This window comes from Oryctolagus cuniculus, chromosome 4, assembly GCF_051225735.1.
Source record: "Oryctolagus cuniculus isolate XC-2025 breed Fujian yellow rabbit chromosome 4, ASM5122573v1, whole genome shotgun sequence".
In the NCBI taxonomy this organism is placed as follows: Eukaryota; Metazoa; Chordata; class Mammalia; order Lagomorpha; family Leporidae; genus Oryctolagus; species Oryctolagus cuniculus.
The window spans coordinates 139,866,130-139,882,059 of record NC_142870.1 but is presented as its reverse complement, the minus strand read 5'-3'; the positions used below and the strand labels follow the sequence as shown (position 1 = coordinate 139,882,059).

The window sequence follows — 15,930 nt, the reverse complement described above, 5'->3', positions numbered from 1 at the left end:
ATACGGGGCACAAGCAAAACAAAAAGTAGGTAACATTAACAATAAAGCAACTGAGATAGCATTTTCCACTAGCCATATATAAAAACAAATTACCAATGCACATGTTTATTTTTATATACTAAATAACAAACAATAAACATTTTAATCAACAACATATTTACTTAAAACTTATTATAAACCAAACCCTATTTTGGGCCCCAGGACCTAGATGGGAACCCAGCAGACTGCAGCCCAACAAGCCTCGGGCTCAGTGAGCTTGTTAGTGGGCACCTCAGCTCCCCAGTGTGGGCCACCACTCCTTCCATTAGCAACCACCTAATCTGAACCAGTCCCCTTTCAGAGCGAGTCCTGACAGCAGCTCCAGGAAGGCAGACAGTTTGCACTGTGTTCAGTGCTGTATCTTCAGGGTCTAAAACTGTGCCTGTTACACATGCAAATGCATATTGAGCAAAAGAAACCGCAGAACCTTTTCCTACTCATTCCCCCCCCCACATATATTATGCCTACATGTATACAATGACATGCCAACAATGACACAGTATAGGCTGTAAATTAAATTGAGTTGTAGGGGCCGGCGCTGCGGGAAAAGCCACTGCCTGCAGCGCCAGCATCCCATATGGGCACCGGTTCTAATCCCGGCTGCTCCACTTCCAATCCAGCTCTCTGCTATGGCCTGGGAAAGCAGAAGAAGATGGCCCAAGTCCTTGGACTCCTGCATCTGTGTGGGAGACCTGTAAGAAGCTCCTGACTCCTGGCTTCGGATCGGTGCAGCTCTGGCCTTTGCGGCCAATTGGGGAGTGAACCAGCAGATAGAAGATCTGTGTGTGTGTGTGTGTGTGTGTGTGTGTATGTAACTCTAACTTTCAAATAAATGAATAAATCTTTAAAAAAAATTGAGTTGTAAACACCTTAGTTCAAACAAAATTGAAAATAAAACTTACATGGCCCTGTATCTTTTCAAATTCTAAAATCTGATTTTACCATCAGATATGAGGTCACTATAATATTTGAGGAAAGGAGTCAGTTAAAATTCTATAAACTAAGTTTCTGTAGACAGATTTCAGGAATTTTGACTAAAAAAGAAGAAACCTGGAAATTTCACAGGATCTGGTAAGTTTTGTGTATTAAAATCTTACATTGTATCCATTTACATAGTTGGAAACAATTTTAAGCTCTCCATCCTGCTTCCTACCATTCCTGATCATCTTACTGGATGAACCTGGTTTACAGAGAAAACTAAGAGCACACCTCTAACTGATCAGATCGGCCAGAAATGTCTGCCAACATCCCCCAAGGCCAGGGTGTTCATAATTTTGATCCGGTCACAGTATGAAAACTGAAGGAAATCCAACTTCCAACTGAGGTGTATTTTCACCACACCCCTAATAGCAGAGCATTCTCCCATTCCTGTCCCTCAGAGCTGGACAATGCTTACAAGTTCAGATACACACTACCAAGTACATGTTTTAACAATGAACTATGGGGTCGGCACTGTGACATAGCACGTTAAGCCTCTGCCTGCGGCGCAGGCATCCCATATGGGCACTGGTCCTGGCTGCTCCTCTCCTGATCCAGCTCCCTAGTGGCCTGGGAAGGCACTAGAAGATGGCCCAAATCCTTGGGCTCCTGCACCCATGTGGGAGACCTGGAAGAGGCTCCTGGTCCTGGCTTGGATTAGCCCAGCTCCAGTTGCTGTGGCCATTTATTTGGGGAGTAAACAAAAGTAAACGAACAGAAGGACGACATCTCTCTCTGTGTGTCTGTTACTTTACCTCTAAATACTTTAAAAAAAAAAACAACAAACAACAACAACAAACAATAAACCTAACAACAGCAACCCAAAGTCAGGAACACAGGTAGTGACTGAGCCCAAGTAAGGAAGAAAACAAGGTGGGGCCAGAGCAGGATTCCACTGCTCTTCCAGGAGCAATTTTCCTTCTCCCTAATGAGCACTCATTCTTATTGAGCACCTACCATCTATCAGGCACTGAGCTAGGTGGCAAATTCTCCAGCTACCTACTGTCTACTTCATACATCTACCCTCCACCTGTCTCTCTTCCCTCCACATATTTCCTCTTCCCAGTGCTCCACTCACATGGCCCTTTCATCTACAGTACTCCAAGAGCGTAATCACTACCCTCCACACTCCTTCGTAAGCGTACAACAGTGTGAGAAAATCCATGGGACTTGTCAGTGCAATAATAAAATGCATCTTATAAATAACTTCTCCTTACTCTTTTTTTTCTCCTTACTCTTCTATATGATATCCATTTGAGCATCAGATTAATTTCATCGATTATCTAGAAAACATCAAATGGAGCTAAGTATTCCCTCTCTCAGGTTTATAAACTGATTCATTTGAATTAGAGTTTGCTAGATATATAAGCAACCTGACCAAATACTAACCAAGTATAATGACGTATTTATGGTCCTATATGGCAGAAAACACACTATATGATAGCACAATAGCTTTTACATGTTCAATGCCTACTTGGAATAACTATCTACCAGGTAGAAGGAATGGAACTTAGCTATGCTGTGTCTAACTTAGCCACATTTTCAAGCAAAATTCTTCTTTTTTATTTTTTTATTTTATTTTATTTTTTTTTTTTGACAGGCAGAGTGGACAGTGAGAGAGAGAGACAGAGAGAAAGGTCTTCCTTTGCCGTTGGTTCACCCTCCAATGGCCGCCGTGGTCGGCGCGCTGCGGCCGGCGCACCGCGCTGATCCGATGGCAGCAGCCAGGAGCCAGGTGCTTTTCCTGGTCTCCCATGGGGTGCAGGGCCCAAGCACCTGGGCCATCCTCCACTGCACTCCCTGGCCACAGCAGAGAGCTGGCCTGGAAGAGGGGCAACCGGGACAGAATCCGGCGCCCCAACCGGGACTAGAACCCGGTGTGCCGGCGCCGCTAGGCGGAGGATTAGCCTAGTGAGCCGCAGTGCCTGCCCGCAAAATTCTTTTTTTTTTTTAATTTATTTTATTTATTTGAAGGAATTACAAAGAGAGGTAGCGACAGAGACAGAGAGAGGTCTTCCATCCACTGGTTCACTTCTCAAATGGCTGCAATGGCCAGAATTGAGCCAATCTGAAACCAGGAGCCAGGAGCTTCTTCTGGGTCTCCCTTGTTGGTGCAGGAGCCCAAGGACTTAGACCATCTTCTGCTGCCTTCACAGGTACACCAGCAGGGAGCTGGATCGGAAGTGCAGCAGCTGGAATTCGAACCAGCACCCAAATCTGCCAGACAGGTGCTTTAACCCGCTGCACCACAGTGCCAACCCCTCAAGCAAAATTCTTAATCTTGCTGACAAGTACTACACCTAAAGCAAGGGGTTCCTGCTACTACCTGGACAGGTTAGAGCCTGTTCCTTAAAAATATATCACAAGATAATTTCACCTCTGCCTGCCCTTCTTTCTACAGATGTTTTTCAAGGTGCTAATGTTTGATGCTCTTTTCTTAAAAATCTGCATTCCTCCTTTAGAGGACATTTCCCATTTCCATGGATATTTTGTTTGTTTGAAGATTTATTTATTGGAAAGGCAGAGTGACATAGAGAGATCTTCCATTCACTTGTTCACTCCCCAAATGGCTGCCCAGGTGCTAGGAACTCCACCAATTCTGCCATGTCGGTGGCAGGAACCCAAGTTTGAGCCATCATCAGCTGCTTTCCCAGTACCTTAGCAAGGAACTGGATCAGAGCAGAGTGGCCGGGAAGGAATGCAGGCATCCCAAGCACTAGTTTCACCTGTTGCGCCACAATGCCTGCCCCTGTGGCTTTATCACCTCTGTGTAGATGACTACAAAAATGTGTATTTCTAGTCCTGGTCTTTTGTGTTTTGCTCTAAACCCTTACTTACAATGGTTGATTAGACTTGTCTTTTCTCTGTCTATATATCCCATGATCTCAACTCTGCTTCCACAGTACTGAACTTACATACCTTTCCAAACCAGCTCATTCTCCTGTGTTCCCTATCCTTGTTAAAGGCATCAACTTCCAGATTAAAGAGTGATTTCTTTGCTTCATCCAATTGCCCACATCGTTTCCACTTTAACTCTTTTTTTTAAAAAAAAGAATTATCATTTATTTGAAAGAGTTACATAAAGAGGTAGGACACAGAGAGAGAGAGGTCTTTCATCCACTGGTTCACTCCCCAAATGGCTGCAATAGTCAGAGCTGAGCTGATCTAAAGCCAGGAGCCAGGAGCTTCTTCCTGGTCTCCCATGTGGGTGCAGGGGCCCAAAGACTTGGGCCATCTTCTACTGCTTCCCCAGGCCATAGCAGGAGCTGGACATACCGGCATCGCAGGCACAGCGCTGGGCCCTCCAGTTTTATTCTAACACATATCAGTCTGCTAGTTTAAAAACAAAAGAAATAAGAAATACAACCTCTGGTGATCTGCTAGAGGTCTGGAGCTACATTAACAAAATGGTAGCCTTAACTACATGTGGCTATTTACATTTAAATTAATTAAAATTCAATGCAGTTGAAATTCACGGTTTCTGTCCCATTAGCCACATGTCAAGTGCTCTGCCTGGTTAACAGCTACTACATCAGACACTGCACGTAGTAAACAACTCCATCACTGCATCAAGTTCTGTGAAACACCTCTGGCTTAGACAACAGCAAGAAACTACTTATGTTAGTCGTCCAAATTTTTCTCAGTCTGGCCCAAATCTACTTTCCTGTAACTTCGCCTCTTGCAAAATCCACATGCATGCTTTAGTCATGGCTGAGTTAGTGGCGCCCACAGAATTAAACTGGAGGCTTCACAGGACGAGCACGGCCTATGCCAAGTAACATAAAGAGGGATCTATGTGAAAGGAAAAAACCAGAGACGCCGAGAAGACAGAAATAGTTCACTGCCGCCCTTCTGAGTTAGGGAGGGACAATGTTTTAGACATAAGAGTTTTAGCCTTAGAGAAAAAATGGTACAGTGGAGAATGCATGAGCTTTAGTCAGAACACTTCACGCAAATGCAGGTATTGATTTAACCACAGGAAACAGAAATCAAACTTGGGTGACTTGAAAGGAATTAATTGGCTCAAATAGTTCACAGAATCCAAACAACATTAGATATCCAGAGTAGGAGGGTCAGGTATGTATCTAGGTCTCAAGAATTCAAAGGCTGGGGCCGGCATTGTGGCACAGAGATGTTAACCCAGCCAGCATGTGCAATGCTGGCATCCTGTACTGGAGTGCTAGTGCTAGTCCTGGCTGTTCTGCTTCCAATCCAGCTCCCTCCTAATGTGCCTGGGAAGGCAGCAGAGGATGGTGCAAGTACTTAGATTCCTGCCACCCACCCAAGAGACCTGGATGGAGTTCCAAGATCCTGGCTTCAGCCTAGACCAGCTGTGGACATTTGGGTAATGGACCAAAGAGCCCTCTTTCAGTCTGCCTTTCAAATAATAATAACACAACCAGCGCTTTGTCAATGTCATGCCTACCTTTGGCAAGAGGAAGGGTCCCCATGCCAACTCTTAAAGTCCTTTGTGATTCTGGCTTTCTCTAATAGAACAACTTAGCCCAGTTAAGAAAATAATAATAAATCTTAAAAAAAAAAAAAAAAGAATGTGAAGGGTGCCACGGCTGTGTGTTTGGCTTCATCTATTTTTTGCTTCTGATCTTGTCTTAGTTAGCATTATTGTCTTTCATGATAGATCAGCATTCTTCACTGGGAGGGAACCATGGCCACTAATGTGTCATTAGTTTTATACTTCACAGATAAAAAGTATCAGGAAGAGATTCATTGACTGCATTTAGGTCAAGTGTTCATCCCTAGCCAATGAAATGTTGTCAAAGTATCAAGGTGTTGGGCCAGTTAATTGTGACAGAAGACCTAATTATGTAAAATGTAGTGGCTAGGTAGCTAAGAGAGAGATTGGTGGGGAAACATCTGAATACCCCATACATGGCCACTCGCTGAACTATTTTGAATAAGTCATTTAAATAGATATGACATTAAGTGATTTTCCAGTAATCTAGCAAGAGGTGAAGACTTAACTCTAGATTTTCTGACTCCAACAACTATATTATTTTCATCAGAATATTCCTTAATCATTAAGTGGTAGGTAGGGGGAGCAAGTATTATCTACTCACTAGCCTAATGCTACACTGTCCACTCTGTAATAGATTTTTTCCAAAGCAGCAAGAGGTTTAGTTTCCAAGTTTACTTCTCTCTTCAAAATCTTTGATTTTTCCTCTCCTGAATTTATCTCTCTCTCACTTTAAAGATTTAGTTACTTATTTACTTCAATGGCAGAGAAACAGATAGAAGGGAAGAGACAGAGATAGAGATCTTCCATCAGCTGCTTCACTCTCCAAATGGCCACAACAGCCAGGACTGGGCCAGGCTGAAGCTAGGAATCAGAAGTCCATCCAGGTCTCCCACATGGGTAACAGGAATCTAAGCACGTGAGCCATCACCTGATGCCTCTCAGTTGCATTAACTGGAAGCTGAATCAAAAGCAGAGAATCTGGAATTCAAACCAGCACTCTGATATGAGATGCAAGCATCCCAGGCAGCAACTTAACTGCTGTGGCAAACAGAAAACTTTTTAAGAGTGCTAACATCTCAGCTCTCTGTTCATCAATTAGTTATAGTATATAATACATAGTCTTATCAATTAATTATAGTATTAGTTCTTCAAAAGTACACAAAGTGCCTCCTACATAATAATCACTCTGTTAGGCAGCAAGGATACAAAAATAATCAAGGCATAGTCCTTAGCCCCAAAGAAACATCCTAATCTGGCTTCTACCCAACTGCTCAAATGACACTGTATTTTCTAGACAACAAGCTCTGCCTTGGTAAATCTGACGTGGGCTATGCACCATAACCTTGCTGCATCTGACCTTGGGGATCACATCTTTTACTGCTATTAAAACTATCCTCTCTTGGCTTGGTAAAGATCATTCCTTCTCTGTTTTGATCTCAACTTTTGTGGTCTTGCCTTTAACTTTTTTCCTCATTACTTGTATTCTAGATGTCTCAGACATGGCCATCTCCTCTTGCAGTAAGTTTGCATTAAGAGGTAACTGACCACATCAATTCCCTACTTGAAAACCTTCAATAGTTCCTTTCTCCAAAACTTCAGGCACAGCATATAAAAACTTACTTAGAAATAGCTATCTCTTGGGGCCGGCGCCACGGCAAGGTAGGTTAATTATCCTCCACCTGCAGCACTGGCAACCCATCTGAGTGCTGGTTCTAGTCCCAGCTGCTCCTCTTCCAATCCAGCTCTCTGCTATGGCCTGGGAAAGCTGTAGAGGATAGCCCAAGTGCTTGGGTCCCTGCACCTGCGTGAGAGACCAGGAAGAAGCTCCTGGCTCCTGGCTTCAGATCGGTGCAGCTCTGGAAGTTGTGGCCATTTGGGGAGTGAACCAATGAATGAAGGGAAGACCTTTCTCTCTGTCTCTTCCTCTCACTGTTTGTAACTCTACCTCTCAAATAAATAAAATCTTTTAAAAAACACAAAAACTAGCTATCTCTTAAGATTAAACTTCTACCTTTTCTATGGCAAACTTCAGGTCTATCTTCACTCAGTACTCAACAGTACACAACAGTACACTTGGATTATATTATATCTAACAGTCTCATTTGACATCTTCCCCATCCAACAGCAACCTCATTACTTCCTCCTGATCAGCAGTGCACAAAAATCAGTCATAAGCCTCATTATTCACATAAAAAAAGGAGGCTTACCAATATGAAATAACTTGCATTCTATGCTAGCAAGCGGTAGAACTGAGAATCTAATCCAGCTCTTGCTATGTACTAGTGCACACACTATGTGGACACTATGACCACAGATATTAATCATAATTAAGAATGCAATGAGATTTTAGCAACAGCCTTACTAAAACCATTATTCTCCAGGTCATCTACATGCCCACTAGTTAAACTATTCCGGTGGAAAAAAAAATAAATAAAGAAGGTCATTTTAGTCCTCTATCTGAAAACTTTTGATGGTTCCCTCATCGAATAGATGACAGAAGGTCCTTAATGATCCTAAACTGCTTTCCTAAGCTCCATCTCCCCCAGCGCAAGGTGTGTGAATTATTACCATTATATGAATGGTCCGTGACTTTACTGATAAGGTCTCAGTTTCCTTCAACTGGTAAACTAGTACTCATCTTTCAAAACTCATATAAAATGTTAACCCCTCAGTCAAGATAGTCCCAATTCTTTGAGGCTCATGTCATGGCACAGCAGGTGAAGCTGCCACTTTGGACACCTGCATCCCACATCAAAGACCCAGTTCAAGTTCTGCTTCCTATCCAACTCCTTGCTAATGCGCAGAGGAAGCAGCATTTGATGGTTCAAGTACCTGATTTCTTGCAGTCCACATGGACTCCTTGCATGGAGTTATTGGCCCCAGGCCAGGGCTGCTGCAGCTACTAGAGAGTGAGCCAGCAGATGAAAGATCTCTGTCTCTCCCACTCTGTCATTTTGCCTTTCAAAATTCCCAATTCTCTACTGTAGGCTTGGTCCTTTTTTGAGTTCTCAAAGCACTGTGAAAATGCATTTATTGCAACATTTACCCCACTCCTTTTTTTAAAAAAAAATATTTATTTGAAAGGCAGAGTTATAGAAAAAGAAAGAGAGGAAGATACAGAGAGAGAGAGAGAGAGAGAGAAAGAGAGAGAGAGATCTTCCATCTTCTGGTTCACAACCTCAAATGGCTGCAACAACCAGGGCTGGACCAGGCTGAAGCCAGGAACTTCTGGGGCTCCCACATGGAAGCAGGAGCCCAAGGATTTGGGCCATCTTCCACTGCTTCCCAGGTGCATTAGCAGGGAGCTGGATCAGGAGTGGAGCCGTCAGGACCAGTGCCCATAGGGGAGGCCAGCATTGTCCCAATACCACTCCTTTTTAACTTAACATGTTTGTCACTTCCTAAAACTATGAGTACCTCCACAGCAGATTTTTGGCTTTCCATTCCTTCTATTCCATTTCTGAACTCCTGTCTGTAGTACAAAGGGTCTTCAGAGATTTCACATAGAAACAGATTTTGAAAAAAACTATGTCACCCAAACCAGGTGGGATTTATTCCTGGTATGCAGGGATGGTTCAATATTTTCAAATCGATAAATGTGATACATCACATTAACAAACTGAAGAACAAAAACCATATAATTATCTCAATAGATGCAGAGAAAGCGTTTGATAAAATACAACACCCTTTCATGATGAAAACTCTAAGCGAACTGGGTATAGAAGGAACATTCCTCAACACAATCAAGGCAATTTATGACAAACCCACGGCCAGTGTCCTATTGAATGGTGAAAAGTTGGAAACATTCCCACTGAGATCCGGTACCAGACAGGGATGCCCACTCTCACCATTGCTATTCAATATATTCCTGGAAGATTTAGCTAGATCCATTAGGCAAAAAAAAAAGAAATCAACGGGATACAAATTGGGAAGGAGGAAGTCAAACTATCCCTATTTGCAGATGATATGATTCTTTATTTAGGGGATCCAAAGAACTCTACTAAGAGACTATTGGAATTCCTAGAAGAGTTTGGTAAAGTAGCAGGATATAAAGTCAATACACAAAATCAACAGCCTTTGTATACAGACAATGCCATGGCTCAGAAAAAAAACTTCTAAGATCAATTCCACTCATAATAGCTACAAAAAAAAAAAAATCAAATACCTTGGAATAAACTTAACCAAGGATGTCAAAGATCTTTATGATGAGAATTACAAAACATCAACGAAAGAAATAGAAGATACAAAAAAATGGAAAAATCTTCCATGTTCATGGATTGGAAGAATCAGTATCATCAAAATGTCCATACTACTGGAAAGCAATTTACAGATTCCATGCAATGCCAATCAAAATACCAAGGACATTCTTCTCAGATAGAGAAAAAAATGATGCTAAAATTTACATGGGAACACAAGAGATCCTGAATAGCTAAAGCAATTTATACCACAAAAACAAAGCCAGAGGCAACACAATACCAGATTTCAAGACAAAACAACCTGGCACTGGTACAAAAACAGATGGATAGACCAACGGAACAGAATAAAAACGCCAAAAATCAATCCAGGCATCTACAACCATCTCTGACAAAGGAGCTAAAATCAATCCCTAGAGCAAGGACAGTCTCTTCAACAAATGGTGCTGGGGAAACTGGATCTCCACATGCAGAAGTATGAAGCAAGACCCCTACCTTACACCTTACACAAAAATCCTCTCAAAATGGATCAAAGACCTAAATCTACGATCCCATACTATCAAATTATCAGAGAACATTGGGGAAATGCTGCAAGACCTTGGTATAGGCAAACAGTTCTTTGAGAAGACCCCAGAGGCACAGGAAATCAAAGCCAAAATTGACAAATGGGATTATATGGATTACATCAAATTGAGAAGTTTCTGTACTGCAAAAGAAACATTTATCAAAGTGAACTGGCAAGCAACAGAATGGGAGAGGTTATCTGCAAACTATGCAACTAATAATAAAAGAGATCAAGAAACTCAACAACAAGAAAACAACCCAGTTAAGAATTGGGGAAAGGACTTACATGGACATTTTTCAAAAGAGTAAATCCAAATGGCCAATATACGTAAGAAAAAATGCTCAGGATCACTAGCTGTCAGAGAAATGCAAATCAAACCCACAAAAGCGGGTTTCACCTCACCCCAGTTAGAATGGCTTTCATACAGAAATCAACAAACTGGCGAAGATGTGGGGAAAGAGGCACCCTTAATCCACTGTTGGTGTAAGTGTAAACTGGTATGGAGATTCCTCAGAAATCTCAATACAGACCTACCACGTGACCCAGCCATCCCACTCCTGGGAATTTACCCAAGGGAAATGAAATCAGCATATGAAAGAGTTATCTGTACCCCCATGTTTATTGCAGCTCAATTCACAATAGCTAAGATTTGGAATCAACCCAAATGCCAGTTAAAACTGAAGGCTGGATGAAGAAATTATGGGATATGTACATCATGGAATAGTACACAGCAATTAAAAAAAAAAAAAACAAAAACACGAAATCCAGTCATTTGCAACAAAATGGATGAAACTGAAAAACATCATACTTCGTGAAATAAGCCAGTCCCAAAGGGACAGATACCATATGTTCGCCATGACTTGTAATAACTAATAAATTACCTAAAAGGCAATCTGTAGAAGTGAAATTGATACTTTGAGAAGCAAGGACTTTGAACAGCCCCTGTCTGGACTGTTGAGGAAGTTTTTTTTTTTTTTTTCTTACTATTTGTTGAACTCTTTACTTAACATAGAGTTAATCTTATGTTTATAAAGTTAATCGAAAACAGATCTTAGTTAAAAAAATAAGAGCAAGAGTAAGAGAGGGAGGAGAAGGAGGAGTGGGAAAGTGGGTACAGTGGAAGAATCACCATATTCCTAAAGTTGTAATTATGAATTGTAAGCTTGTATTCCTTAAATAAAAGGTTTTGGGGGGGGGACTACGCATGAATTTCCAAATATTTTGCACCAAAATAAACTCATCTTTTAATTCTATTTCCCCACAAATTTTTGGAGTGCCCTCATATACTTTATCTATTTGATCAATATCTATTAAATAAATGAATGACAAGGGCCAGTCACTTCATCAAATGCCTTCACTAGTGTATCTGTTAAAAAGAATGCCACTGACTACATTAATTATTACTACTATTTTGGCTTTTTTGCCAATAATTACATCCAGGTGAAACTACTAGCAATTTTCTATTTATAATTACCAGTAACTAGCTGCCTTCCCCATTAGCAACCTACAATTATCTATAATGTTTTCCCAAACATGCCAAAGGTATTCCTACAGTCTTGAGTTAAAAACTCTTCACATCTTCAAATTCTACCCACTCTTCAATGTCCAGTGGGAATTCCAAGTCTGCCATAGCAGCGTCTATGACCCCGAGTCTAATCAAACTTTCTCCTCTAAATTCCTACATAAAATACATTAAATATAAAAACCAATATGGCTAAAATACATGAGTTATACTTGTTATAATATAAATTACAAGAACTTAATTTAGTTACACCATGATTTTTTTTCAAGATTTATTTATTTATTTGAAAGGGAGAGTTAGAGAATGGAGAGGGAGGGAGAGATTTTCCATCCACTGGTTCATTCCCCAGATGGCCATAAGGGCCAGGGCTGAGTCAGGCTGAAAATAGGAGGCATCAGCTTCTTCCAGGTTTCCTAAATGGGTGGCAGGGGCCCAAGCATTTGGGCCATCTTCCACTGCTTTTCCCAGGCCATTAGAACGGAGCTGGATTGGAAGTTAGGCAGCCAGGACATGAACCAGTCCCCATACGGGATGCTGGTGTTGGAGGCGGCAGCTTAACCTGATTTGCCACATCGGCCCTGCAGAACAAATTCTTAATGGGCTACTGTCAAAACTGCAAAATTCAGTCTATTCAGTCAATCCGTACAAATTTACTGACTATTTACAATCATTAGAGGAGGATCTAAAAATATACTCATGAAGATATATTGGAAAGTGACAGTGCAAAGAAGGAGACACTTGACCAAGCAAATACAAAAACATCCAGTGTGTTAACTGCTATAAAAGAAATTATGGGCATGAGAGCTGGTAAGGGGTGTTATATTGATACTCTTTTAGATCAAGTGGCCCAGGAGGATGTATCTGAGTGGAGTGACGTGTAGGCTGCAACACAGAAGGTGATGCGGGCTTTGCCTCGGTTGAAGCAAGCAAGAGCAGTTCAGGCAGAAGAGTAGAACTGTACACACCACACCGAAAATGGAAAGTAAAGTGAACAGACTGAAACTGAGAAAGGCAAAATACACATAAGGAAATGGTTTGGGGAAAAAAGTTGTTGACTAATTTCAGCAATTTGCAAAACAGTATTAGGAACCCATTTCTTATTTGTTTATCTGGCTACTGCAAAGAACATTGAGTCTTTAAAGAAAATTATAGATGCTATTCTGATCAGAAGACTAACCATGGGATAACAGAATTACAGGATAAACAAACATTCTTTAAATAACATAACAGATAAATAAGTCTATCACAAAACTGTGTTATATTTTCTCTATAAATCATTATTTATAATCTCCATATTTTTTAGATTATACTTATGTAACAGATAATTCACTCAAATCTTTGATTTTCTTCTCATGACAAACTTCCAGAGGGTTTCTAATGAATGAAAGAACAGAAATTCTTATTATTAAATGTTTATTTATTTATTTGAAAGTCAGAATTACAGAGAGAGAGGGAGAGACACAGAGAGAAAGAGAGATCTTTGCTCTGATGGTTCACTCCCCAGATGGCTGCAACAGCCAAGGCTGGGCCAGGCTGAAGCCAGGAGCTTCTTCTGCGTCTCCCATGTTTGTGCAGGGGCCCTAGGACTGGGGTTATCCTCCGCTGCTTTCCCAAGCTCATTAGCAGAGAGCTGGATGGAAAGTGGAGTAGCCACGACTCGAACCAGTGTCCATACATGATGCAGGTGCTGCAGACAGTGGCTTAACCTGCTGTGCAACAGTGCTACTCCCCAGAAATTATTTTAAGTAGTTTGACATACACAATGTGTTATCAATTTGCTTCCTTGAGTTTTAGTGCTGACTTACATTCCCAACAGTAAAGAATAAATAGAAAAGATAAAAATAAATAGAAGTAGAACACAAAAAAGTGGATATGAATTGAAGACACAAATTTCTTACATCTTTGCTAACAAAGGTCATACTTAAAAACTTTTTTTGCTAACTGCGTAGAGGAAAAAGACTGGTTTTCCACAGTCTTTTACAAAATGTTCAAAATACTACACATGCTCATTGCATAAAAATTGCAAAATATACAAACATAAAAGCATACAGGAGGGGCCGGTGCTGTGATGTAGCAGGTAAAGCCGTCTGCAGTGTGAGTATCTCTTATGGGCCCTGGTTTGAGACCCAGCTGCCCCACTTTGAATCCAGTGCTCTGCTATGAGCTGGGAAGGCAGCAGAAGATGGCCCAAGTCGGTGGGCCCCTGCACCCACATGGGAGACGCGGAAGAAGCTCCTGGCTCCTGGTTCCAGATTAGCCCAGCTCTGGCCATTGCAGCCATTTGGGGTGTAAACCAGTGGATGGAAGACTCTCTGCCTCTGCCTCTCAGTAACTCCACCTTTCAAATAAATAAGTAAATCTTAAAAAAAAGAAAAAAAATCATCAAAATCACTCTGAAATATTACAATTAATGTTTTATTTACCTATATCAAGTCTTTTTCCAAAAAAGAGGATAAACCACACCATATCATGGGCACTTGCTCAAGAAGTTCATGGAAATCTATGTAGGAAAAAACTACGCACAGCTTTCAAAAAAATTTTGTATCAAAATATGCATAATGGAAATGCACATTATGACAACTATGCATGATTTCAAAAAAATTGTTTGTATCAGAGGTAGGCAGTTTGCCTAGCAGTTAAGACACTATTCTTAAACTGTCCCCCAGGCCACAAGTAATTCTGTGAGCCAATGTAGCAGTGATCCTCACCCTTAGCTGCACACCAGAATCAACTAGGAAACTTAAAAATCTCATGCCCAGGGGTAGCATCTGGTCTAGCAATTAGGACACCTATGCCCCATATCACAATGCCTGAGTTCAATTTCTAGCTCTCGCTTCTGATTCTAGCTTCCTGCTAGTACAGCCCTGGGAAGCAGTGGTGACTGCTTTACTTACCTAGTTCCCACCTCCGAGGTTCAGCCTGGCCCAGCCCCAGCTGTCACGGGTATTTGAGGAGTGGAGCGAGACTGTTTGCTCTTTCTGTTCCTCATATAAATGAATGAGTGAGTGAGTGAATGAATGAATGAATAAATAAAACGTCATGCTTAACCCACATGTCTAATTCCACCAGAATCTGAGGGTGGTACCAATGCAAAGCAGTGTTGTAAAGTAATAACAACGTGTACCTAAGCTGGAGAACCAGAGCCTTAGTCCTCTCCTGCCCTTATTAAAGCATCATCCCCATTACACACTGCTGAGTAATGCTGACTCCACGAGGCACAGGTCATCTCCCTCTTCCTCTGCTGAAACACTGGACGTCTGTGAAATACCAAAGCTCCAAGCTTTGTCATATTTGAGATAAGCATGAATATTTTAGTCTTTAGTTATATTACCCTACAAGAAATACACATAAGCAGCAACGCTCAGGACTTAATAAGAAGATCTTAGTTACATTTTGTTTTGATTTTTAAAAAACTCATGTTTACTCTATTCTTGTGGGACTCATTCATGACTGAAACAGGTTATTACCACTACATAAGATTCAGAATCATTTTCCCTTGGTAAAAATAAGGAATTTTCTTAGAAGTTTAACCTCCTTCCCTCAAACATATTCTCAGTTCCTTGACCAAATACATGTCTATTATACTATTGGCTCAACAGACATGACTAGATATTACCAAATTCTAGCTTAGGTTTAAATTAGAACTTCTGCCACAAATGCTTATGTCATAACCCAGCATCTCAATGAACTTTCTTATTAATACCAGTAACTTTTTATTTAATTCTTTTAGACTTTCAAGGTACACAAGTACATTAGATACATACAAATCATGATCATTTCATTTTTTCCTTTCCAATAACCACAACTTTTAAATCTATTTTATGTTGTATTATATGAGATCAGATATAATGAAAAAAGAACTGGTGCCGGAGACCTCCACTCAGGATAGAGAAAACCCCAGAGAATGTTTCTGCTATCTCTACAGAGAAAAGGCTAGGTCATGCACATAACTATAACTTCTGCTGAGTTCACCAAAGGACTGAAGCTGCAAGATGACCAAGCACACAGAACCTCGCAGGATGACAAGTCCTTTGAAGGAGACCTGGGACACCAACTGCTCCACCTGTGGCAGGGCATGAGAGAAAGCAGCAGCCACCATACAAATGACAAAGAAGAAAGCAGCTAAAAAACAAACAAATTCATATAAAAGTGTGGC

General features: G+C 41.1%; 1 protein-coding gene across 36 annotated transcripts in view; it reads right to left on the bottom strand.

The window, feature by feature from the left end:
* TFDP2 (transcription factor Dp-2) overlaps positions 1 to 15,930 on the bottom strand; it is a 188,252-nt gene that overhangs the window by 67,212 nt on the left and 105,110 nt on the right. The window lies entirely within an intron of this gene.